Genomic DNA, 25,157 nt, shown 5'->3' on the forward strand with positions numbered 1-25,157 from the left:
TTGTATGCAACTGCGATTGCAATGCCGTCTGTAAAAAAACACTGCGCTAAGTTTTCATACAATTGTTAAAAAATAGAGTTAAGTAAATACCAGTGAATAATTTAACCCTTATTTTCATAGTTAGCAGTAAAGTAAGTAACTAATAACTTTTAATTTATCTGATCATTCGTAAAAAGTTTTAAATCCGAAAAATAATCAGTTTAATTAACTCCTTAATGTTTTTTAACCGACTTCAAAAAAAAGGAGGAGGTTATCAATTCGGCCGGTATATATTTTTTTTTTTTTTTTTTATGTATGTACACCGATTACTCCGAGGTTTCTGAACCGATTTACGTGATTCTTTTTTTGTTCGATGCGGGATGGTGTCGAATTGGTCCCATAAAAATTTTATTCGGATAGGCCCAGTAGTTTTTATTTTATGAGCATTTTTGTCTGTAGGTATTTGTAAATTTTGCAAGTGCAAGTTTGAAGTCGGTTGTTTTTAACGCAGTTATCACTTGTGAATATTATGTGGTTAGCGATTCCGCAATAAATCTCGGATGAATAAACAAAATATGTTATTTCAGGAAAAACTTGAAGCGCATAAAATTATGTTTTATAAGTGAAAACTCTCATGTCACGTACTTTTATAGGAAGATGTAAATACATCGTAATATTACACTTTCATTAAATGTCAGTTATGCATAGATTGTGCATAAATTGTATTTTTGTATCCGTCATGCAACGTGTGACGATATATCGTGTCGCATTCTTTACAGTGAGGTATAAATGGATTTTATTCCCAAAGCCTGTATAGGGGCGTTACGGTACAAATGAAAAATGGGTGTTTGCTGTCAAGGTCGGTTTTGGATGACTATTTTGATGTATTGCAGTAGGTTTTGTCGGCTCCGTATTATGGCAACACATTTCCATTTATTTAAAATGCATATGCCTTTGAAAATGAAATTCTGTTTGCATGTTACGTAGAGATGCAAAACAGGAAATAAAACTCATTTGTTTTATCGAAATATTCAGATATTATCTTATTATAGTTGCGAATAATAATAATAGCGTACATTACATGCTAATGCGTACTTGTACATGAATGTAATGAGTTCATATACAGTCTTATCAAAATTGATAGACCGAAATTCATCCATCCGTATAAAGTTAAAGTGTCCAAAAATACTTACATTAATTTCTATTGGAGATTGTAACCTATTCTTTTTAATTACACACAGTATTGTGAAAAAGAAGCGCTTATTTTATTTACAAACAACATACGATAATTAGCAAGAATCCCCAGATAAAATCAGCAGTATCTACGATTTGCACGGCTACATCTTAACTCAAATATTCAGATAAGTACGTGCTCAAAATTATATAATAGCGCTTAATTGTTGACGCGTAGCTCTGAGTTAGGGCAAGCAAGGTTATCTATAATCTACAAGGTACATAGTACACCATAGAATGACAATCTACCGAATAGGTGTCTTCCTACGTAGGGTATAAGGTTACTAAGCTATATCTGGAAACTTATGTTCTCTAATTTGTAGCCGTAAAAAGCATGTTAATGAGTTATTGTTAAAACATCTTAGATGGATCGTCTCCTTGAACTGAACCTTACTCTACCTTACTACTTACGGACCCTACGGATCCCGGATTAACTCTGAAAGGTCTTGATAGTCAGCCATAACCTATATCCCATTTAAAACTAATATATGTACATACTTTTATTTCGTTGTGTTTTATTATTTCATAGGTATTTCTTAAGTGATTAATTGGTTTTTAATTTTACAATTTACCATTAAATATTTGCAAACAGATGTGAAAAGGGTCGATGAAGTAATTTTAATGAACTTTAATCAAGGAAAATATTGTGTATAGAAGTAAGCCTTTTTGACCTGATCAAAACTTTACCGTTAATGTAAATGAAGTTTAAAAGTATTATTATACAACTTTCAGGCCATTTTTGTAAGTTTTAAAATACGTTTAATGCCTTAATCGTTATTTGCAAAACTCACTTCCGTAACTAAAACTAAAGATATAAAAACAAATGGCTATACTTTTTCCCATTAATTTTAGAGCAATTAAATTCCAGTACATATTTTAACAAATTAATTACTATGATGTAATTACGATCGTTATACATTATTATTATGTAGGTTTGATATTAAACGCGACATATTCGCGGTATATCGCTATATATGATACAAGAATAGGTTGCAGTAAATTTAATTACATTGCAATTAATTAATTATTGCATCAATCAGGCTATATTACATAACTAGCTGTTCCGCGCGGTTTCACCTCCGTGGCTCCACTCCTGTTGGTCGTAGTGTGATGATATATAGCCTATAACCTTCCTCGATAAAAGGGCTCTAACACCGAAAGAATTTTTCAAATCGGACAAGTAGTTCCCGAGATTAGCGCGTTCAAACAAACAAACTCTTCAGCTTTATAATATTGAGTATAGATAAATGATACTGAGGATGGATAAAAAATAATACTGTATTCCTATATTTTAACTATTAGTCAACATTATTAATTTCCATTTATACGATAGATAATATAAAGTTTATTGTAATTTTATCTCTTATAGCACCCACAGTAGTGTCGGCATTTATCAGAACTTAAAGAGGCACACAAATTGAAATAAATTGTAAGCAAATTGAAGTTATATCGTAATGTGTTAAGCACTTAATGAGGACACCGGTAGATAAAACGTGATGCACTTTAGATAACACAAATTGGGTAATATCCCAATATTTATCACATCATAGCTAATGTATTTGTTATTAATTTGTTATTTAAATTTATTTTTTATATCTCAGCTACGTTCCTAGCAATATATACATTTTGTAAATACTTAAGTATCAGTTATTTCAGTATAATTCTCGAAATTTCACCGCATCATTACACCAAGCCCTTTAACTTGAGAGTCAAACAGAAAGGCGAAGTCATCTCATAATAAGGCAATAGAAACCGATAGATCCCAAGACATTTCCACCATAGCGTTCAATAAATCTCAAAAACCTTAGTATTGAAGTGAACAATAGTTCGTAATTGGCATATTCACATTACCAAGTGGTATCTTGTCTATATATGGTGAAGTCAGATGCCTTGCTTGACCCGAGAATCGAACCCGGCAAACGTACGCCAATTAGCTATTCTATACAAGACTTGCCTAATACTTTGTTGCCTCATCTTTATTGTTTTGATCTCTACAATGGGGTTAGTGTTTTTGAAACGTCATCCTGACGTGTAAATCAATAGAAGGCTAGCTTTAATTATATGAACAGTGTGTGGTCAGGCCTTAATTGAAAAGGATTCCTCTTCCTATTATAATTCCGACTGAATAGATTTGCTCGTAATATATAGATATAGATTATTATATTAATAAAGAATTAATATAGATCGTATGGTTTATTCCAAATGGAAATCAAAAATAACTATTCGTAGATAACTAAGTAATTCCAAACGAAGAAATACATACGAAGCAATCTTCCATTCATCATATATTTAAATAGAATAATGCCAACACACACAAACAACTATTTTGATAACTCATAGTACATATCTGTCAACTGTGTTAAAGGCGTAGTAACTAGCTGATTATGTAATTTATTCAAAGAATTCAATCTCCCATAACAGATGACAGAGCAGAATTTAAAGCTGACGGTACTATACGGAACTTAAGGTTATCGCACATTAGGATGCGTCGCAACGATTAAATTCATTACGATATCACAATGGTAATTATGATACAATAGGCGTCAATTGATTTTATATGTTTCTTAATTATTGCATTTGTATATTAATCTATAGATAATGTAGTGTGTCCATCTAAAATGTTTTTAACCGACTTCAAAAAAGGAGGAGGTTCTCAATTCGACCGGTATATTTTTTTGTAAAAGATTGTTGAGGGCTCACTGTTTTTAAGGAAGGTTTACCTGTATATAAATCCCTATCGAATTAATAGAAATACATGACTGTATATAATACATTTTTTCAGTAACGTAGTAACGATTTAAGTAACGATTAGTACAGTAGCTAAAACTCAAAGTTCATACTGTATTCAATTTATTAGTCACATATAAATATAAACATAACTTTCAACTCTGTTTCATTTGAATATCACTTTTTTTCAATTAAATAATTCCTTGATCATTATTTGCATCTATCTAATAAAATAAAACGCAGCAATCTTCCTAATGTGCACCAGCCCGTAAATAGCGTAGCCTTGTCAGCCCTATCCAGTTACATTGCTATGGAAATCCGTTATTGTTTGCGCTAATAATCTTATGGTGCAGTTTTGAATACAAATTATTTGTTGTGCACGTTAGAATTGAGTTAACAGCAGGAAATAGAGTTTATGAGTTGTTATATTTAAGGTAAAGGTGAACGCATAATGCAGGCGAGTTATATGGCGCCAATCAGACGTGTTTACTGTTCCTGTGCTAGGCTTTCTCAATTATAATATGTACATATTGGATAAATATACAAGTGCACTTTCATCCAATGAAACGATAGAGGGTCTTTTGACAAAAATCTGTAACACTTTAGAAACCTTACGTTATGTAGAGTTACTTACGTACGTTCTGGTAGTTTTATTTTTAAGTACAAATACTTTTATACGTTGAAGAGTCCACCTTAATTTCAATATTTGAAGCTCTTCTACTAGAAAATTTTCAAGAATATGCATTTTAAGAAATACTAAAGCATCCAAAGCATGTCTAATTATAACTGCTAGTACACTTAATTCGCCATAACTATTTCATTGCCCAATCTTAGTTCCGTGATGTTTCCACGAATAGTTCTCAAGGTGCCACACAATGTCAGAGGTTGACGTAATTCAAGCGATGTTACATTTGGTAGATTTATATCTAAAAAAGGCGAGATCCACAGCCGGTTTGTGAATTGTCAATGCGATAGCGAGGACGTAGATAAATGTGTCATGAGTATGACTTTATAACCTTTAAAAATTTGATGGCTTCAAGAGGTCTGTTCGTGTGATGTAATGTTGACTGAAGCTAGATTTCCTGTTTCTAAAGGACATGGTCGTGTACTAACATGAGTATTTGAAATGGGTAAACATAGCCTACTAAAATAAAAGGAACTCAGAATTTATCAAGGTTTTAGTTTTAAATTCTACTCCGTCTCTCATCGTTTAGATGTCCAAGTAAAAATCCAATTTATGTAAAAGAACGCAAATTTACATTTATCAGAAACCATGTAATAACTTACTTAGGAATAAATTAATAACTAGATACCGTAAAACGACGTACAAGTCAAGAGTTAAATGAGCACAAACACTAAAAGCCAAGTGCGCAGTTCTGAAAACACACCATATCACCACAAGATTATTAACGGAACCAACTTCCCTCTCCACTAAAGAGCTTGGAAGCCAAACAACGGTACTAACTCTCAAGTCTAGGAAACTTTTAAGTGCTAACCAATATCCGTTAACTACGTCTGAGGATCTCACCATTCAGACTAGATAATAAACCTATAATGCGAGTACATCAGTTTAGTTCCATACTGAGATATCTTTTTGATTGCCGTTATATTTCTTCAAACGTCTGTAAACTTTATTACTTCTCTTGATTTAATCGAATCATCTGTATTCTAGACTTTTTTTTGCATTTTGCTAACTTTTTATTTTCTGGTTTCTTGGATAGAAATTTTCATTTCTTCTTAAATCTTCAGACAAAGAATAAAGACCACACAAAATCTCCGAATAGCAATCGGTAAAATTAAACCGTGAAAAACAAATCGAATCTATTCCATAAGATTTAACTGTCATCAAGAAACGAATGGATTGCATTTCTACTCGTAGTTTCTAACAAGCATAGTTCTGCTTTCCTATGATATGCAAACTTGAAGGGAAATGTTAATATTTAAGTGATCATTTTAACTTAAAAGCGAAGTTTGCAAAAGCTATAAAATAATGTAATATATTACGATGTCGTTACCAATCATAAACGATAGTTGTTTATAATTGTTTTTTTTTAAACAAGTTAAATCTTTTCTCTCGTACATATACATAACAAAAGTTATTGAATAAGTTAACTTCATAGAATTTATCGTTACTTTAGAATATTAGAATTTCCTTAACAACTCCACAATTTTCCTTTCGTTTATTTCCTTGCACCTCGCACCAAGTCTCAGATAGTTTATTTTGATGTGCTGTGAGCTGTCCTTAAGCTTTCTCCTAGCATTGTATCAGTCAAATCGGCGATCTCATTAACACGTTTCCTAACTGCCGACAATGGATGTTACGTGAATACCTGATCTAGGTTTAGTGCCGTTTTATAATACATTTATTGACGTGTTTATATTCGTTCGTTTAGCGCTTATACTTTCGATTCGTTCAAAACGGAGAACGGTTGAATTTTGTTAGTTTCTATCACGTGTCTATGGTGTCGAATTGATATAATTGTAATTTCTTTTCTGTGTAAATAACTGAATAATTATTAATTTAATACACTTGTTATGCTCGACATTAGAAGTTACTAGTAGATGTTGCGTATCACGATTATTATATTAAAAAACATCAATTTGATTATATAATACGAAGAATATGATATATAAATTAATAATTATAAATAAAATACCATTTTAGATACTGAATCCGTCATAAGTCCTAAAAGAACAAAGAGTTTGTTTTCATTCATCTATATATATGCAAAGCTTTACTGCCTCTGCAAAGCTTTTAACCCTAGTACGCGTTAGAATGTCCGATATTTTCGTAGGTTATCTTTCTGAACGACCGTCTCAAATCGCAGATGAATATTGTACATTATATCACCACAATCAATTATAAGATAACGGTAATGAACGTTATTAGAAAATAGATGGTCCCACTTTATTTTGTTACAAAAAGGTGTTATATAATATTCACTTAACTTTGAGATATGGGATGCTGGGCGAGCTTAATGTGCTCTCTCTAATTTGTCGTTTATTTAGAATAATGGGAGTACTCTAAATGCATTTATAACGAATTCGAATTAAATATAACTGTAGTTATTTATTCCAAAGAAGTTTTAGGTATAGTTTCGTGTGGAAAGAAATTTTATATCTAGAAAAGGTCGAGGCTTGTATATCTTTTTGACTTCTAAGATTTATAAAATAAAGCAAACGCTAGCTTTTGCAAAAAAAAAACATTTATACAAAATTGTACTTCATACGGGATTTGAAATCGCAATTGTCAAATGTTGACTTTCCCGGTGTTGAATGCAACATTATAACAAACATCTATACAATCTATACATATAATAAAATCGTAGGAAAGTCAAAACTGTACATTGAATATTTTTTTAAAAGAATACATAATCCATGATCTATAATCGATATAGAAGCCAAAAACATAGTTTTTAGAATTTTTGTCTGTTTGTCTGTTTGTCGGTTTGTCTGTTTGTCTGTTTGTCTGTATATTTGTCCGAGCTAATCTCGAAAAGTACCGCATAGATTGACTTCAAATTTTGCATGAATATTACTAACAGGTCGGGTGAGGCTTTTATATACACATTATCATGCTATCACCTCCGGGGGAGGAGCTGTGAACCTTTATTTTTCTAACGTATTCCGTGTATTACACAGCGTACAATCTAAAGACTCATGTTTAAATGTTGTTTTTGGGTAAGCCACGCTATTATCTAGCTTTACACTATAAAAACTACGTCATTTACGTAATTTTGGCAGAGAAACAGTTTAATGAATCTTAGTAGTATAAAGACAAATTTGAAACAGCGCCATCTATGAGACTTCATTAAAATCAAATCAATTTACATGTTTAACGCTTCTTGCAAATTTATAATTAAAAATTAAATAATATGATGTTGGTGGGGTTTTTAATTGTACTTATTTATTTAACTTTTTAACCCATGTCTTCCCAGAGTCCACTTCAGGTGCTTATATTTTATGTGAATAAACTAAATAAAATTTTACAAGTGAGGGTAGATGTTTATTATTTGATGTCAAACAAGACACTATTAACAGTTAATTGTGACATTTTAAAAATGCTTCTTGCGTTCCCGCAAAAGGTAAGTTGTAGCTTTTATATTTATTCTTTATTAATTAATTATATAGTTAGACTCATGTTTTTAATTAGAATTGAAGTTACGACAAAATAAGAAAATGATGAAATTTTATTTTTATGTATAACTTTTACAAAACTATATTAAACGCCCAAAGAAGGTCACTTTAGTTCTTGGTAGAATTTTATTTGTTAGTAGCTTTTTAATAAAATTAGGTAAAGTAATCTTTTCATTTTTTTTTATTTACAGATTCAATGTTCATAAAAATTAACGATTTGCGTGAGGATGTAGTAGAAATAAGTATCCTGGCGCGTGGTCAATTGTTGACTAAAGTTAATTTCCAACGTATGGTACAATCATTGGAAGAATCTTGGGTAATTTTAGAGGATATTTTTCGGGAATGAGAAAAGGGGCAGCCAACCACGTATCAGCGTGCGTGCGTGAGAATCTACCTACGTTTTAGTACCAAAAAAAATGTTATTTTGAAACGTAAATATTGCACTCACAACTACTGTACAAGTATGATTTTTAATCGTGCTTTACTGTCATCTGATTGTTTTATTATCGTTATGGCTATCGCGGTACAGATCGTACTGGGATCAGAGTACATATTATTTATCAATTGGTGTGGTAATATACGTACCACACCAAGTAAAATATTTACAATCATACCAAATGGATTAACACGGTATGTACATAAGGCGGTCTTATCGCTTACTAGCGATCTCTTCCAGACTGCCCAAGGTAAGAGATAAAGAATTATACTCATGATCCAGGAATTTTCAACCGAAAAAGAAGTTTTTCTGTAATTGGTAGTAATTGTTTCATTTATTTATTTTAAATACCTAATTTTACTTTTATATTTGCCCATTTGCATTACATTCAGCTTCCATAAAACTTATAAAAATTTTATGTTTATTTCTGTCTAATATAAATACTCTTTTTCAGATATAAATAACAAAAACAACTTTTTTATTAAAATTTAGTACCTTGGGAAGATATTATCTATGTGTTAATAGAACAATACATAAAGGAAATTATGTTACGATTTTATACAATGAAAATATGTAAAAAAATATTAGCAGGTGTAATTATTAAATTGATCCCGAACCCAAAACTGTAGTTAATTTTTTTTGTCATTTAGTGTTTAATTCATGTCAATTGGTTCATTAATAAAAAAAATTATGATCATTTAAATAATCACGGCGAACATTTGCTAAGGCATTCATGTACAAGGTGTAATCGTTCAGTGTGCACAGGCGATTTTTTTTTGTAAGTATTACAGATAACAAAAAACTTTAAACTGATATCGAAAGTACTTAACCTAATAATGGCCGTAATCATTTTTTTTAAATAAATCGAGAAATATCAAAAAAAAATATCTTTAAACCCTCCCATACATTAAGTACATAATATGAAATATGAATATCCCATATACATTTAATATGAAAGATTTTAGCTTTCTTTTTCTTTTTTTGGTTGTCTGCTTTAATTACTTCGCAAATTTGAAGTGGCATTTTCCACGCTTTTTCCGGACATTTTCACGCATTTTCCGGATATTTTCCAGGCATTTTCCACGCCTTTTCCGGACCATTTCACGCATTTTCCGGATATTTTCCGGATATTTTCCAGATATTTTCCAGGCATTTCCCAGGCATTTTCCTGACATTTCCCTGATATTTTCCGGAGATTATCCAGGCATTTTCCACGCTTTTCCGGACATTTTCACGCGTTTTCCAGATATTTTCCGGGAATTTTCTGGGTAATTCCCAGGAAATTTCCGGGGATTTTCCATGCATTTTCCACGCTTTTTCCGGATATTTTCCAGATATTTCCCAGGCATTTCCCAAGCATTTTCCGGACATTCCCTGACATTTTTCCGGGGATTTCTAGGCATTTTCCACGTTTTTTCCGGACATTTTCACGCATTTTCCGGATATTTTCTAGATATTTTCCAGGCATTTTCTGAACATTTCCCTGACATTTCCCTGACATTTTACGGAGATTTTCCAGGCTTTTTCCACGCTTTGTCCGGTCATTTTCACGCATTTTCCGGGGATTTTCCAGGCATTTTCCAGACATTTTTCGGGAATTTTCCAGGCATTTTCCACGCCTTTTCCGGACATTTTCACGCATTTTTTGAATATTTTCCGGGCATTTTCTGGGCATCTCTCATGCATTTTCCGGGGATTTTCCAAGCATTTTCCACGCTTTTTCCGGATATTTTCCAGACATTTCCCTGGCATTTTCCGGCAATTTTTCAGGCATTTTCCACGCTTTTCCCGAACATTTTCACGCATTTTCCGGATATTTTCCGGGTATTTCCCGGACATTTTCACACATTTTCCGGGGGATTTTCCAGATATTTTACAGGCATTTTCCGGATATCCCCGGAAAATGCCCCGGATTTCCGGAAAGTACGTAAGTTTTTTAGCTTAGATTAGTAATAAATTCTATTAACAATTCTATGAATTGTTTATGGTAGTACGTGTTTACTAAATAATTGTATGTAAAGTAGTAACTACTATGCAGTCGCTATTCCACGCGGACGAAGTCGCGGGCACAGCTAGTATATAATAAATCTGTAGAAGGGTCAATTCTGTACATTGAAAATATTGAAAAAATAAATAGCAGGGGGTGTTACTGGATCGATACCAAACCCAAATATGTGATTAAAAAAAAATTTTGTCTGTCTGTCTGTATGTGAAGACATCACGTGAAAACTACCGGTTCGATTTCGATGAAACTTGGTATAATTATACCTTATTATCCTGTGCGTAAAATAGGATACTTTTTATCCTGGAAAAATACGTAGAAAAAAAATTAATCTTAATTTTTCAGTTTTATCCATAGACGTTGTTCTGTAGAACCGCGAACACACGTTGCGTATTATTATAGGCCTAGCCGTATTTGGGTCCTATAGATATTTATAAGATGTCATTGTCAGAGTTACTCAAAATGGAGAAATAAACCATCCACGCTAAGACCGACATCCGCGCGGACGGAGTCGCGGGCGGAAGCTAGTTAGAAATAAAGGCAAAATAAACACAGTAGCCGTGTTTCACAATTGTATAGAACCTAAAAACACGTGATGCGATTCTTTTCCTCTATAGCTGGTCATTATTCAAATAAATGAAAGCGTCACGGTTAAAGTAGGAATTGGCCGGATAGAAACTGCCAGTTGCCACTCAAGAAGCGAAGATTGATTTACTATATCATGTATACGAGATTGAGTTACGTGAAATGATATCATCTAGAAGGTTGTTTTACTACTGTTTACAAAAACTAATTAAAAGGCAGCTTAGTTGGTTTAGACACAAAATGTTTCATCATTGCTTTCAAAATAATTGTCCTACAAACTGTCTCTTATCGGGCATCATGAAATTGTAAGTTTTTTCAGGTTGTAACAAATTAATTAATAATGAAAACTTTATTTCATTTTATATTATCATATAATTTCAAATTCTGTTTTTTATTATTTGACCAATAATATTAAACTATAAAATAAGCATTGCCACTAAAATACACTCATCCAACTTCGTTTCAACCTCACTTTTTTTTGCAATAATTTTAATAACTTAAAAGCTCATTGAATAAAAAACTCTATCCTTCTTTTCTCTAATAAGTCTTGACATTCACAACATTTTTCCCTCAATATATCCCCTTGTTCGTATTCCATTACCACAAAACGCAACCACGGTCTGACAGCTGCCAATCCACACTCGCTAATCGTGGGGATGAAGACACACGCTAAGGAATAGCTTAAGGGATTATGTAACTGATATTATAAGATCGGTAAGAAGTTAGTCGATTTTTTAGGAAAGAGGTGAAAAATGTATCAGCAAACGCTATTATATTATTAATATTCTAATTTTAGAATACGAAAATTTGTAAAAAAAAGTATCAGAATATTCTAGTTACTGACTCTACGTCAAATACTAGAAGATACTTATATGTTTTCATATTTAAATTTTAAACACAAAAATTCTAAATACAATCGAAACACTGTTGTAAAAAATCTTCCATAGCAGTAATTCCGGCATTTGAATACCTCTAAATATTTTTTGATAATGATGATGATATACAACCTGCAATGAGAATAAACCGAGAAATGTTCAAGATTTAATAGATTCGATTCCAAATTCTTAAAGTCTGTTCGATAGATCGTGCTTTTACAAAGTTCGTTTCAGGATCAGTGTGTGCGTGCCCTAACTTTTTGTTTCTGTCTGATTGAGTTAGGAGATTGACAGCTAGACAGGGGTCCCGTCTCTGAGTTACTAATGATATTGATCGGAACTCCTCTAGTTTACGAGTATATTCGGTACAAAATGTAAGACTGAGTTGTCTTGATTTTATGATGTTTTTAAATTTTTTCGGGGATGGATGGCCATGTCCCTGGTATAAACTACTACTATTATTTTATAGCACCTTTGATTATTTACTGTAGCATGATATTCCATTACAAAGTTGATGTTCATTACTTTTAAGATAGGAAACAAACAGAGAGGATAAAATATTCATATAATTGACAAATCCCATTAATAAACGAATTCTTCTAAGAGATTTGAGAAAATATCTCGTGTTGTCATAGACGACTTAAATATCTAAACATCGAGTGTTACACCCGAACTTACATTGTAATTACATCACAAGGATAAAATACTGAATTATCTATAAGGTATTCAAATCGTTTCACTAGTAATGAATTGATAATAGTCACTATTATTAATCCAAACGTTACCCACCACAATCTCTCTCCATAAACAGATAAATCCGGACTTTACCAAGAAAGTAACCTGTAGCTGACAGGGCCGCACTTGGAGTTCCAGGTTCGAAACTCTTGCATAAAAAATGTTACGATTTTATCATTAAATTAATAATTTATTATTCTTTTCATTCTCAGACATCTCCATATTTTTTACATGGGTTAAGTAATAGATTTATTTAACACCTAATCATAATTTAAAAGGCTTATTAACTCAAACTGGTTTCAATTTAATGTACATAATATTGTCTATAATTATTCAACCCTTAGGCGAATTGATATCAATCCGCTCCTGGCACCGGGACTTGCTTTTATTCAAAATCGCTTTTGCAATTTTAAATGCCTGTAAAGCCAGTCATATATAATTTATTGCACTTGCAAATTACAATTCAATGGCCACAGATAATTAATGAGCATAAGTCTAAATTGTATAATTTTGTATCTTGTGTATACTTAATTGGAACATTGCCTAAATATTGTTTATTATGAGAAAATTATTAGTTATATTGTTCATTCACAATTGTCCTTGTATGCACTGATTAATAGACTAATAGTTTTCAATTCCTTAATGAGCGTAATGAATAAAATTACTTATCTGTGATAAGAGCAAAAAAATTACATTATTAGTTCCGCAAATCAATATTTAATTATAAAAGTGATAAAAAAAACGCACTCCTTATCGTATTTACATTAGGATTTTACTGTTTTGTGTTCAATGCTCAGGCTTATAAGAAAAGTATTATTTTGATTGTGCTTGATACTAATATGCTACTAGTCCGTAAATAAAAATCGATCAGAGAAACAGATGTGTCACGAATCATCCCCACACCCTCATATCTCTTAGAAATTAACCCCTGAGTCACTTTCGATATTTTGATCCATGTCTGAATCACTGTGAAAACCGTGGGTTTGATAACTCGCTTAGAACGATATTCTAAGTAAAACGATATTGAAGCTTAATGACTTAGATTTTACTATTAGTCATTTACTTTATTGGGTAAAATTAGTTTTATATGTGTTTGCTACAAAAACAAAAAATATATTGTCCAATTTAAAATGAGGTAATTCTATATGATGGAGCATATTTTTTCAATCATACTTCATGTATTAGTTACAAACTAAATTCTAAAATTGAAAACAGAAATTGAAAGCTATTTTTAGTTATTTTTAAATGGAATAAACGGTAAAAATTGATTGTGTTATACAGTCTAGAGGCTGCATCTAAAAGCTTTTGCTAAAATGATCATAAAAATTAAATTCAGATTTTTATTGAGTGCTATAAAACTAAAAATTAAAAGCAATTTTCCTATATTTTAAGTAAATTGATAGTTGCGTTAATAGCTTATAAATACTTGAAATGTCAATCACAGGATGTTTGGAAAGATTCTTCGGAAATATTATTATCAATATAGTTTTATTAACAGACTAGCGGTCCGCCCCGGCTTCGCCCGTGGTACATATTCACGTTTTCTCTACATAAGAACCATCCTAGAACTTCAACTTCAATATTATAAAAAAAGAAATAACGAAATCGGTTAAGCCGTTCTCAAGTTATGCGCTTACCAACACATTTTGGGATTCATTTTTATATTATAGATTAAATGTACGTATGTATGTAAAGTCTTGGTCGTTGCAATCACAGACAAGGCTACATTCATTTGTTTCGATTGATAAATTGGTATTCGATTCTGCATAGATTATTAATTGAGCCGAGATAGTGTTTGGGTCACTACTTTGGTATTTATTCATTAAAAAAAAACTAAATATGGAGCTCTTATATTATTTAACTTGTAAAATAGATTTGTAATGGTGATGTCAGTTCGTTTGATAAAGTAATACAAAACAAGATATATCAATGTCCGCTTGGAAAAACCCACAACTTATTAGATCCTAAGTTCCTAGATAAGAAATCCAAGACAGCAAGGCAGTTCAAACTAAAAGTTCTTTATTCTCTTCTTTGCATAAGCGCGGCTTATTTCACTTGCAATACAAATATTAGCTGAGTGCATTTCACAAAGGAGCCTCTTTGATAGCGTTATCACAAAGATAGGAAAACTTTCCTTCCCCACGGTTGATATATTAAATATTTGTTTTAGATAGACGATATGCACTCACGTAAATACTAATTATGTAATGTTTGAAGGAAAACTGCTTCAAGCTTTTTCCTTTTAACCCTATTTAAGAATGTATTTGCTTTTTAGTTATTTAATCAATAGCGAACTAATAAAAATGCGTGAAAATGATTCGATATCAATTAAGAACTTATCTCAAGAGATTACACTTGTTTCGCTTCATTTCTCTAGACATAAAATAAGCTTCGCCGACTTGTTTTTATTAACCGGCGGGTCCAAAACAATGGAGGTTCTAAATTCGGAGCGTAATTGGATCTAACTTTAATATTTCTCTTCAGAATGCCATAGGGCGTTCAAGGATTGAAGAAATATTCTAATGAAATATGAACGTACTTTTCGAACAACAACAAAATTTATTCATGCTAGAATTTATATACAAAACAACTTAAATCAATTAATATTACTTAAATCAAATGTTTATCTGTTAAATAGGAATACTAAGAATAAATTGATCGGTTTATTTGACAGATTTCGAACCCTCTATTAATCTTCATCAAACACTAAACGACCTTGATATTGAAAACGATTCAAATCAGAAATGAAAGTGTAACAGACCTGTTTTCACTTTTAACGGTTACGTTTGTAGATGACTTAACTAATTCTAATGAAATCTAGTGATTTGTTTCGATAGAATTTGCTAGAACTTTCGAGAATGTACTAGACCTTTACGAACATACCTATATAATGTGCATGTCGTGGCCATATCGTAGATTTGCTCATTTCATGAAATGGCCAATTTAGTTTGGCCAGATCGTTAAATCGTCAACGTTTCACGATTTGGTCATCCACATTTGGCCAGATCGTCGATCTGGCCAAACGTGGATGGCCATTTCACGAAATGCGACCATTTTTGTTTCTTTTTTAAAAAGCGATTCGCTTCTGGCACTCGCCGGCCGCTGCCGCGGCACGCTCGCTTTGCTCGCTCGGCTCGTGCGTTGTTTATTAAAGTCTAACCTAACCAGCCCCCCTAGCCAAGTGGCTTTCTGTTAGCGTAGCGTTCAATAGAATAGACTACGAATGTATGAGATTGACGTAAGCTGTAGACAAACGTATCTACAGCTTACGTCAATCTCATACATTCGTAGTCTATTCTATTGAACGCTACGCTAAAAGAAAACCACTTGGCTAGGGGGGCTAACCTAACTGTTTTCTATTGAAAAAACCATTCGCTTCTGGTATTCGCCCGCGGCGCTACCGCGGCACTAACTTTAATGACAATAAACAAGTTCTTAAAATATTCTGAATTTTTTAATGTTTTATGGACTCTCTAAGATATTTTATACGATCTGGCCAAATGTCGATGACCAAATCGTGAAACGTTGACGATTTAACGATCTGATCAAACTATGTTGGCCATTTCATGAAATGAGCAAATCTACGATATGGCCACGACATGCATACAACATTCATACAATTCATATATTCCCGTTGTCTGGATTGTTTGTTCGAAACAAATATATCCTGATGAGCAAACATCATTACCTACCTTTATTTGTTGTTGTCCATTGACATAACGGTTTAAAATATAACCATTTATGTGTTTTATAGGTAAATTAATGGTAATTATATGCTGTCGTTGAAAAAACTGTTTTACTATGTGTTGTCTCTTGTGTATGACTATTGTAAAATTTTATTCTTAAAATCAATTAACTTATGATTGAAGATTTAACTAGAAATGTTTATTTTTAACATTGATAAGGTCAGTGTACTATAAATTTTCATTTGTATTATTGTTTTAAAACAAATTATTAGATAAAATATTTATTCGGATATATGTACTGTTAGTTTTATAATTTGCCTACTCGTAAGTAGTCATCTGTAATCTGTTCTACTTAAAATTAAATCTTTGTTATGTTTATCATCGAGGTGAGGTTCTATAATAGAGAATTGTCTTAAAATAAATGTAATTTGTGAAATAATTAAAGCAATATTCCGCAAACTATTTAGCAAGTATATTACACATGCCGGATTTACATAACATGTATTTTACATTTGATATAATCCAGTGAGATAAATAATCCATCATAATGATATTATGAAAAGGGTTTTTTTTATTACGACATTGTAACATTAACTAATTAATATAAAAATCATTTATTTAATTGAACATTTAAACGACAGTCTGTCATGTCAATTTAGAAATTAAATAAAAGATAAATTAATTTCTTCGAAGAGGATGAAACATATTCATATTTATGTTCCTAAGGTACCTTGAAAATTATAAAGCGTTTAATTCTTAAAAGAAGGTAATTACTTAGTTTTGGTATCAATATTGTATTGATAAAAAGAAACCAATGGTAGATATAAAATAACCATGCTCAAGTCTCAAGCACCTTAACATAACAGACCAAAAATTAACAGAAATTTCAATACAACAATCTTATTTACAATATAAGAACATAATTTATCGACGAATCGAAACTAGCTGATTGTTAAAGATAGAGTCATTGTTAAAATCTAAGACTAAGTGAAAACAATGAGCATTGTACTCATTTTGTACAAGCACTGACCTTGCCCACGTCTACATTATTATTAGGTCATTTCTTAAAATTAAATATGATGTAATGTACTGAAAGCTTAATTACTTGTTTCCCAACTGTGACAGGTTAAGCAGATTTTAATTTGAGTGAGAAATCGCTCGCAAGTTATTTTTATTAAATCGTGATCAAAAACTGAATATACTGCTACTAAATTAAGGAATTAATTTTAATTTGACTCAAACCTTAATAATTCAACAATTTCGCAATTTTCAATTGTCCCTCTATGTAAATAAAAATTGCTCTTAAAAATTCTCCCCAATAAGTTTTTTTTTTTTTTTTTTTTAATATCTGGTTTTTCTTGCAATCTGCCTGAAAATAGGCATTTAGCTAGAGGTTATGAAGGTAAAATAAATGACTTGAATGGTATTAGTCCAATGACCAATCCATTATATTATGCTAAGACCTCATATTATGAGGTCTTGAGGGGCCTTTCTTTTAATTCTTTTAAAATGTCGGATTTCCGTATCCATCAGATTACAGGCAAGTGCGTTTGGATGGTTTTTTAAACGTTTTGCGTAGCTTTTCAGCCTTGCGGAGATCTCCTGTTTCACTAGGGGTATATTCAGGTCACGATGTAGTTGGTTATTTGTGACATACCACGGGGCATCTGTTATCATCCGCAGCATTTTTGATTGGAACCGTTGCAGGATTTCCAAATTGGAGTTTGATGCCGTGCCCCATAGCTCAATTCCATACGTCCACATAGGCTTCAGTATGCATTTGTAAAGGAGTAGCTTGTTATCCAGCGACAGGACGGACTTGCGCGACAGTAGCCAGTACATCTTCCTAAGTTGTAGCCCAAGAGATTTCCTTTTATTAAAAATGTGTGTTTTCCAAGTAAGTTTTCTATCCATGTGTACACCCAAGTATCGCACTACTTCGCATTGGGGTATTTGTATATTGTTTAATTTAACAGGAGGGCAAGAGTTGTGTCTAAGAGTAAAGGTCATATGAGCCGATTTGACCTCGTTAGCCTTGATGCGCCAATCTCGTAGCCACTGTGACATCTCATTTAGATTCCGTTGCAGAATATTGGACGCAATTACAGGGTTTTCGTGAGTAGCCAACAGTGCAGTATCGTCTGCGAAAGTTCCCACAAGTACATTCGTAGTTACAGGTAGGTCATATGTGTATATAAGGTATAACATGGGACCCATTACGCTTCCCTGTGGAACACCCGCTTTGATGTCGTGTATATCGGATCTTTCGTCTCCCACCTTTACGTAGAAGTGACGTTGAGTTAGGTATGATTTTAACAATAAATAAAATCTGGATGGAAGTATTTTAAGTATTTTATACATCAGACCTTCATGCCATACCCGGTCGAATGCTTGTGAGATGTCGAGGAAGGCTGCCGAGCAGTATAATTTCTTCTCAAATGCGGTATTAATCTTTTCAACGAGCCGGTGAACTTGTTCAATTGTTCCGTGCGCCACACGAAATCCGAACTGATGTGAGGGTATTACTTGTAATTTATTTATTTCAGGTAGGAGTCTTTTCATTAGAAGAGTTTCAAAAACTTTAGATGGTATGGGCAGCAGGCTTATGGGGCGATACGATGTTACTTTATCCGGCTCCTTTCCAGGTTTGAGAATAAGTATTACTTCGGCTGTTTTCCATTGTTCAGGAATGAACTCACGACGCAGTATAGCATTGAATATTTGTGTTAGGAATGTAATACCGACATCTGGTAGTTCTCTGAGCGTTTTTGCCGTTATAAGATCATAGCCTGGAGCTTTGTTTAAATCTAGTTTATGTACGACCTGTTGCACCTCTCTTTTTGTAAAGCATTAGATCGGTGGGACTCCCCAATAAGTCAGTCAGGACACTGCTATCATTTAACACCAGCAGTGTCCTGACTTTTGTTTCAGATTAAAGTCCTTTAAATTAAAAAAAATCTTACTGCTTTCCTACTATCTCGTCATTCATTTGTATTCCTGCTTCACGTATCGCTATGACTAAATATTTATGTTATTTCCATGCATAAAGCATCAATTAGTGTCTCATATTTTCCTACCATCATATACGTGCTTCGCTTTATTCGGTTAACAGTGTCATTTTGTCCAAATATGGTCATCAGTGATGTTTCTTGCAAAATGGGTTAGCTCGTAAACAGCTATTTCATGTTCTAGCCCCGAGGATTTTGTAAGACATTTCATATAGATGCTATGTTTCTTAGACTATCGATTGAGATATTATCATGTATTTTCAGCGCAGTTTATGAAACAATTTAATTAGGTTTGAACATCATCTGTTTCTAATTTAAAATTTTCATAGAGACTCTACATATCGTGACTAACACATCAACACAATAAATGGAATGGAATAAGTACTTAGATGAAATTTATAAGCCACAAAAAAAATTTAAGGTCAAACTTAATGCACTTTAAGTCTTTTGGAGCTGCTATAAACGTTGGTGATATTTCAATAATATGTAATATTTCTGATGGTTGTAGAAAAACCATAAAATCCCGAATCAGTCGCATATTTCCACTTAGTATACATACAAAAATGTCTGCATCACACCAATAAAAGCTGAGTCACCGAAAGCATGAAGGTTACCGTATGCACTAATGATGCAATCTTTGTATGCACAAGAAATTGACCTGGCCCTTACGACCTCCTTTCCAGTGCAGGAAAGCGCTAATCAACTTACCCAGAACATAATTAAACAGACGAAGGAAACTAAAACAATACCATTGCACTCACAATTAGCGGTACTACGGCAAATTAAAACATTAATTAAGGTTACAAATCGAACCCTGATCTAAATTGGAGGAGGCGTGAGAATTTCAACCCCAAACAAGAAGGCTGTGGCGGATCAGCCTTCAATAGATGACTTGGTACTGACCTTCAATCATTGCAAATGCAAAATCGATTAAAAACAAATTGCTTTTATCATTAACGTTGCATCAGAGGTAATGCCAGAATTATAAATTTTAATAACGATAAAGGTTACATAGAAACTAATCGTGCATTAAGGATATTGAAGGTGAAGTTGAGTAAAATTTCATAAGAAACGTCTTTGAATTAGTAAGTACGTACTTAATAAAGTATGTTCTGTTTTTCCGCGGAAATAAAAATACTTATGACAATTTCAAAATTGCTGATGAATAATGACGTGTAGATACACCCAACGTTTTCTTCCAAATAGGGAAATAAGAACCCAAATGAAACATTCAGATTTAAAAGGAAGTATAATTAAATGCAAATTCAAGATCATAAGAATGTGGCCTAAAGTCATATTAACTACGTCTCATTTTAATTTCGTTGAAGTAAAAACCCTCGATCTTAATGTGAATATTAATTAAAAGAAAAATTTAAATTATTTACAATTAAGAAGTGTGACAATCGTGTGATGAAAATGAATGTGCTTATTGTGTTCATTGTTTTGGCTATGGACCGGACGAAACTTTACACTTTCACCAATTAAAAACAATTTCACCATCATTGACTAAAGCCGTCTATCACAATATATCATTTATTCAATAATAATTATTATTATTTACTGAATGTATTAGTAGTGAAATAATTATTAATACAGCTTCTCACTAAATTACGACCAGTGTAATGAGTTTAATAACGTTAAAAGCATATATTTAACTCAACCATTTCATTACTGTGACCTCCAAGTTTTCGAGTCTCAAGTAAGAAGCCCCTTGACACATGGTCAGTCAATATTTACGACATTTAAATAGAACCTAGGATTTGAAGGCCACACATGTTTGACAATAATGAGGCATAAAGCCTACGTTACGGCCATTCTACCGTGAAATTCTTTTGCAAGTCATTAATATTTTTACGCGCGTTTAAGAGCTCTATTCAGCGTTTAAACTGTAAATGAAATATTAATATTCAATTGACATTCAATGGAAATACGCGTGTTTTCATTTGAAATGTTTACTTTAATAAGCTTTTGCAATATTTCTTTCACACTCAACAACTGTATGCAAACAGTATTTAAACCTCTTTTATAGCAGAATGGAACGGCAGAAATTATTTTACTTGCATTTACTGTGTACTGTGAATGGCGCGAAGAATGACAAAAATATCTTAAAAGCTGTACAAATACAGTCAATGTCATGTCAGTCGGTAATTACTACGTATTAAATACATCCAAGCCAGAAGTATCAATCATCGAAATTGTTACATTCGCCAAACAATGGGAAACCGAAATCACATTAATATCACATATTATGTCAAGGCATGCTCTCTGATGGAACAACTTGTCACAAACGACACATGTTTCTTAACGCTTGCAAGTGCTATAATAAGCACAAGGTCGATCAATATTTGATCGCACTGAATAGCCAGTAATATTATGCTAAGCTTTAACAATTTGACAATTGCGTCATGACAAATCGGCATATTAAGATACAACACGTTTAGTTGAAGCAATTTGAACATAAACAAGTGGGTATTGTAACGAGTGACAAAAGGATTATTGAGTTGCTCAATCGTGAACTGGATTTAGACCTTAGAACAATTTAGAGAATCTATATAAGACTTTACTGCCTATTGATTACATAGATAGGCACCATAATAGATGCGTGTTAGTTTTGGAAATGAATTCGGAATCCATAGATGGGTAATCAGGCGAAAACATTTCAAAATTCTCATACAAAGCAAGTTCTTTAGAAGTCGTGGCATGATTTCGTACGAACTGTGATGAGAGCGTCATTCACATCTGCAATATGTGGAGGTTCTTGTGGCGTAAGACAATGCGTGTACATAAAAAGCTCTCGCCTTTGTTTTTCGTAAAATCCGGAAATTTCAGAAAGACATTCCCTTTCCAAAAATTACCCAAATTTAAGGCATTCAGTTTCGTTCCTTCCATTCTGACACGGCTTTCTAAACAAAGTTAGTTTGAGCATTTGTACAATAGAAATAATAGTATAGATAAATCTCTGCACAACTTATTAGAAACACCTCTTCACGACTGATGCTGTTTTCCTTATTGTGCAATGAATGAAGATTTTAAATGTCGAGATTTTTTCAACATTTTGCAAAATATAAGCTCCAGCAGATTCGTCGGTAATATCAGCGTCTGAAAGGACCATTGTTCTTGCTCATGACCTTTTCAATTAGGAACTCATTGCATTCAGTTTTTAAAAGAAGCCTTATTGGTAGGATGTATTGCATGAATTGTGTTAGGTCATAGTTATATTTTTACAAAATTGTAACTAAGTATATATAAGATTTTTTCTGAAAGGTATCTAATGAAGATTATTGTAATTTATAAAATGAAGACTACGATGGAAAATTTTACATTCTGTGTTTTTGTAATATTTATTTTTTCAATTAAAAAGTTTTTCTTGCGTTAACTAAATTAGCGGAATTCGGTACACAATGTTTATTTTCTATCAATTCGATCGTAGAAAAAGGAGCGTGACGATTAATCATTTACTAACTTCATTTATACACAAAAACAGTTGAACTTCCTTTTACTAGCAATGCGTACTCCAATTCCTATACTTATATGAATCATTAAGAGTTAAATAACAGCAGTAAAATCTTACTTCCGCAAATAATATTCGAATCGGTTAACTGTAAAAATTCACATGTTTGAGCGCTATCTCGACATCTTTTACACTCAGTTACACCATCGCGATAACCACGTCAGATTGCTGATTGACATGTATTTTTAAACAATTGTTATACTGTCTTACCGTTGGAATAAAAAACGAGATTTTTGCAGATTAGAAACAAACAGCTGGGATTTAAAGTGAAATAAAAATTCACTAATCAAATACCTGCTGGTTGTCTTATTTGTTGTCTATCAACTTCTAATCATTAATTACAATATATAACTTTGTGTACTTTACAATAATCAGAGACATTTTTTATTATAATACAAATAAATTTGAGAAAGTTTAAGCTTATTCTCGAATTAAGGAAGAATAATTTTACAGTCACAATGTAATTGTAAACAACAATGTTACAATTTTATATAACTTCTAATAATAATATAATCAATGTATTGTAAGTGATATCGAAGCCGTAACGAATTCCGCTTTGGAGTCGCACGACTAGTTCTATAACTTTTTCTTAATGATTCTATAGAGTTTAATTAACTCTATCTTTCAAAGCAATTAAACATTTTATAAGTGATTTTCAATTTAATGTCGAAGAGAACTCATAAAATATCCGGATCAGATATATAATCGTATATTATAAATAATATAATAGTAATATGGCAAAGGCTAATAAAACGAGAGCAAGAAGCAGAACGAAATACAGTTATGAAATGAAAACTTAAATCCGATATGAAATACAAAGGTGGCGATCGAGGCCAAACGAAAAACGTAACAAAAAATGTCGAGGTCTAGTAGATCAAGCAAAGTTCACGACAATTGTTCGCGAGTAAGTGAATTTCTCTAAAGAAAAAACTTACGTCGGAGATCAAATTTCGTTCGGAAATTTAAAAAGGTTTGCGAAGAGTTTTTGTTGTTCTATTTTATCATCTGTTCGGAGAATTGATTCGTCGGTGCACATGGCACTTTCGATTGATGTTCCACGGTCGAGGCCACGCGTTAAGTCATCTAAATATGCAAATTGGTTAAAAAAACATCGATGTCTTTCGTGTCTCGTTCATTCCACATTTCGGTTCACGTTTACATCTCACCCGCATTTATGTAGCTAAACGGGCACATCACAGTGATAAGTAGGTAATATATTCAGATTATGAATTTTTGTATGCATATTTACGTAATCGTCTTAACGTCGCGTAACGTTATTATTTTCTATTGTCTAGAGTTTTGCTACATCTCGATCTAATTCTTACGTCTTTTCAATTCCTATTCAATTGTTTTCATATTTATCTTATCTGTGGATCTTAATAAAACAATCGTTATCATCGATATATTTTTGTTCTTTTTATACAAGAACAATAATAATAATTTGCTCTACTGTAATCATTATGCGAAACGCTGTGTTAAAAAACGGCTTATTTTATTTATTTCATTCGTGTCCGTTCTATTTTGACAAGGGCAAGGACTATTACGCAAACACTGACCAAACAGTTACAACCGATATCAATTTATGAAGATAAATAAGAAAATGTAGAGACATAGAGCTGTGAATTAACTTACTGTAAATTTTGGCAGCACTATTATTTATGTAGCCGACCTAAAGAGGCGGGGACTAGTCCTCCTTAAATCTATCTGTTTAACGGATAATCCAGTCACAGACACTGATCACAGCACTGAAAATAAAGTTCTCACTTCACGAATGTCCTGCCACGGGACCGGAGACCAAACTCGTTCTTGGGGTACCGAATTCCGGTTTGATGTAAGGTCACTCAACGTTTGCCGGATGAAAAACAGACAGTTCCAGTTCAACAGTATTCGTGTTGAAAGGAAAGTCTTAAGAAAGTTTCGTGTGTTAAACTTTTTTCGCGATCGGAGGATCGGCGTCGCGGCGCCGGGCGACACGTACTATTCGAACGGCGGCACAGTGCAGACTGCCGCGAGATGTTAGTTAATTTTAAGTGTGCAGTCGAAGCCTCCTCGACGTCACACATGCTTCTGTGTGAGTGACGAACTTGCAGATTCCTCTACCATGAATAAAACGCTATGAATGAAAGCTTTTAGAGCGCGTTCCATTGCGCGTTTTCAACGTATAGGGTTAAGTGCGCTCTATTCGGGCTGTAATATGTATAGGGGACAATTGAAAATGGTTTAATAATAAAAACGAGTGGATT

The 25,157-nt window shown here is 32.7% G+C and overlaps 1 protein-coding gene across 2 annotated transcripts in view; it reads right to left on the reverse strand.

Moving 5' to 3' along the window:
* LOC123692883 (rho GTPase-activating protein gacK) overlaps positions 1-24,928 on the reverse strand; it is a 149,323-nt gene extending 124,395 nt beyond the window's left edge. For both annotated transcript variants that reach the window (XM_045637721.1, XM_045637720.1), the window contains exon 1: positions 24,547-24,928. The gene's annotated coding sequence lies outside the window, so the exon portion shown is untranslated. The remainder of the gene's footprint in view (positions 1-24,546) is intronic.
* Positions 24,929-25,157: the final 229 nt, after the last annotated feature.

Source organism: Colias croceus, chromosome 6, assembly GCF_905220415.1.
Source record: "Colias croceus chromosome 6, ilColCroc2.1".
Classification (NCBI taxonomy): Eukaryota; Metazoa; Arthropoda; class Insecta; order Lepidoptera; family Pieridae; genus Colias; species Colias croceus.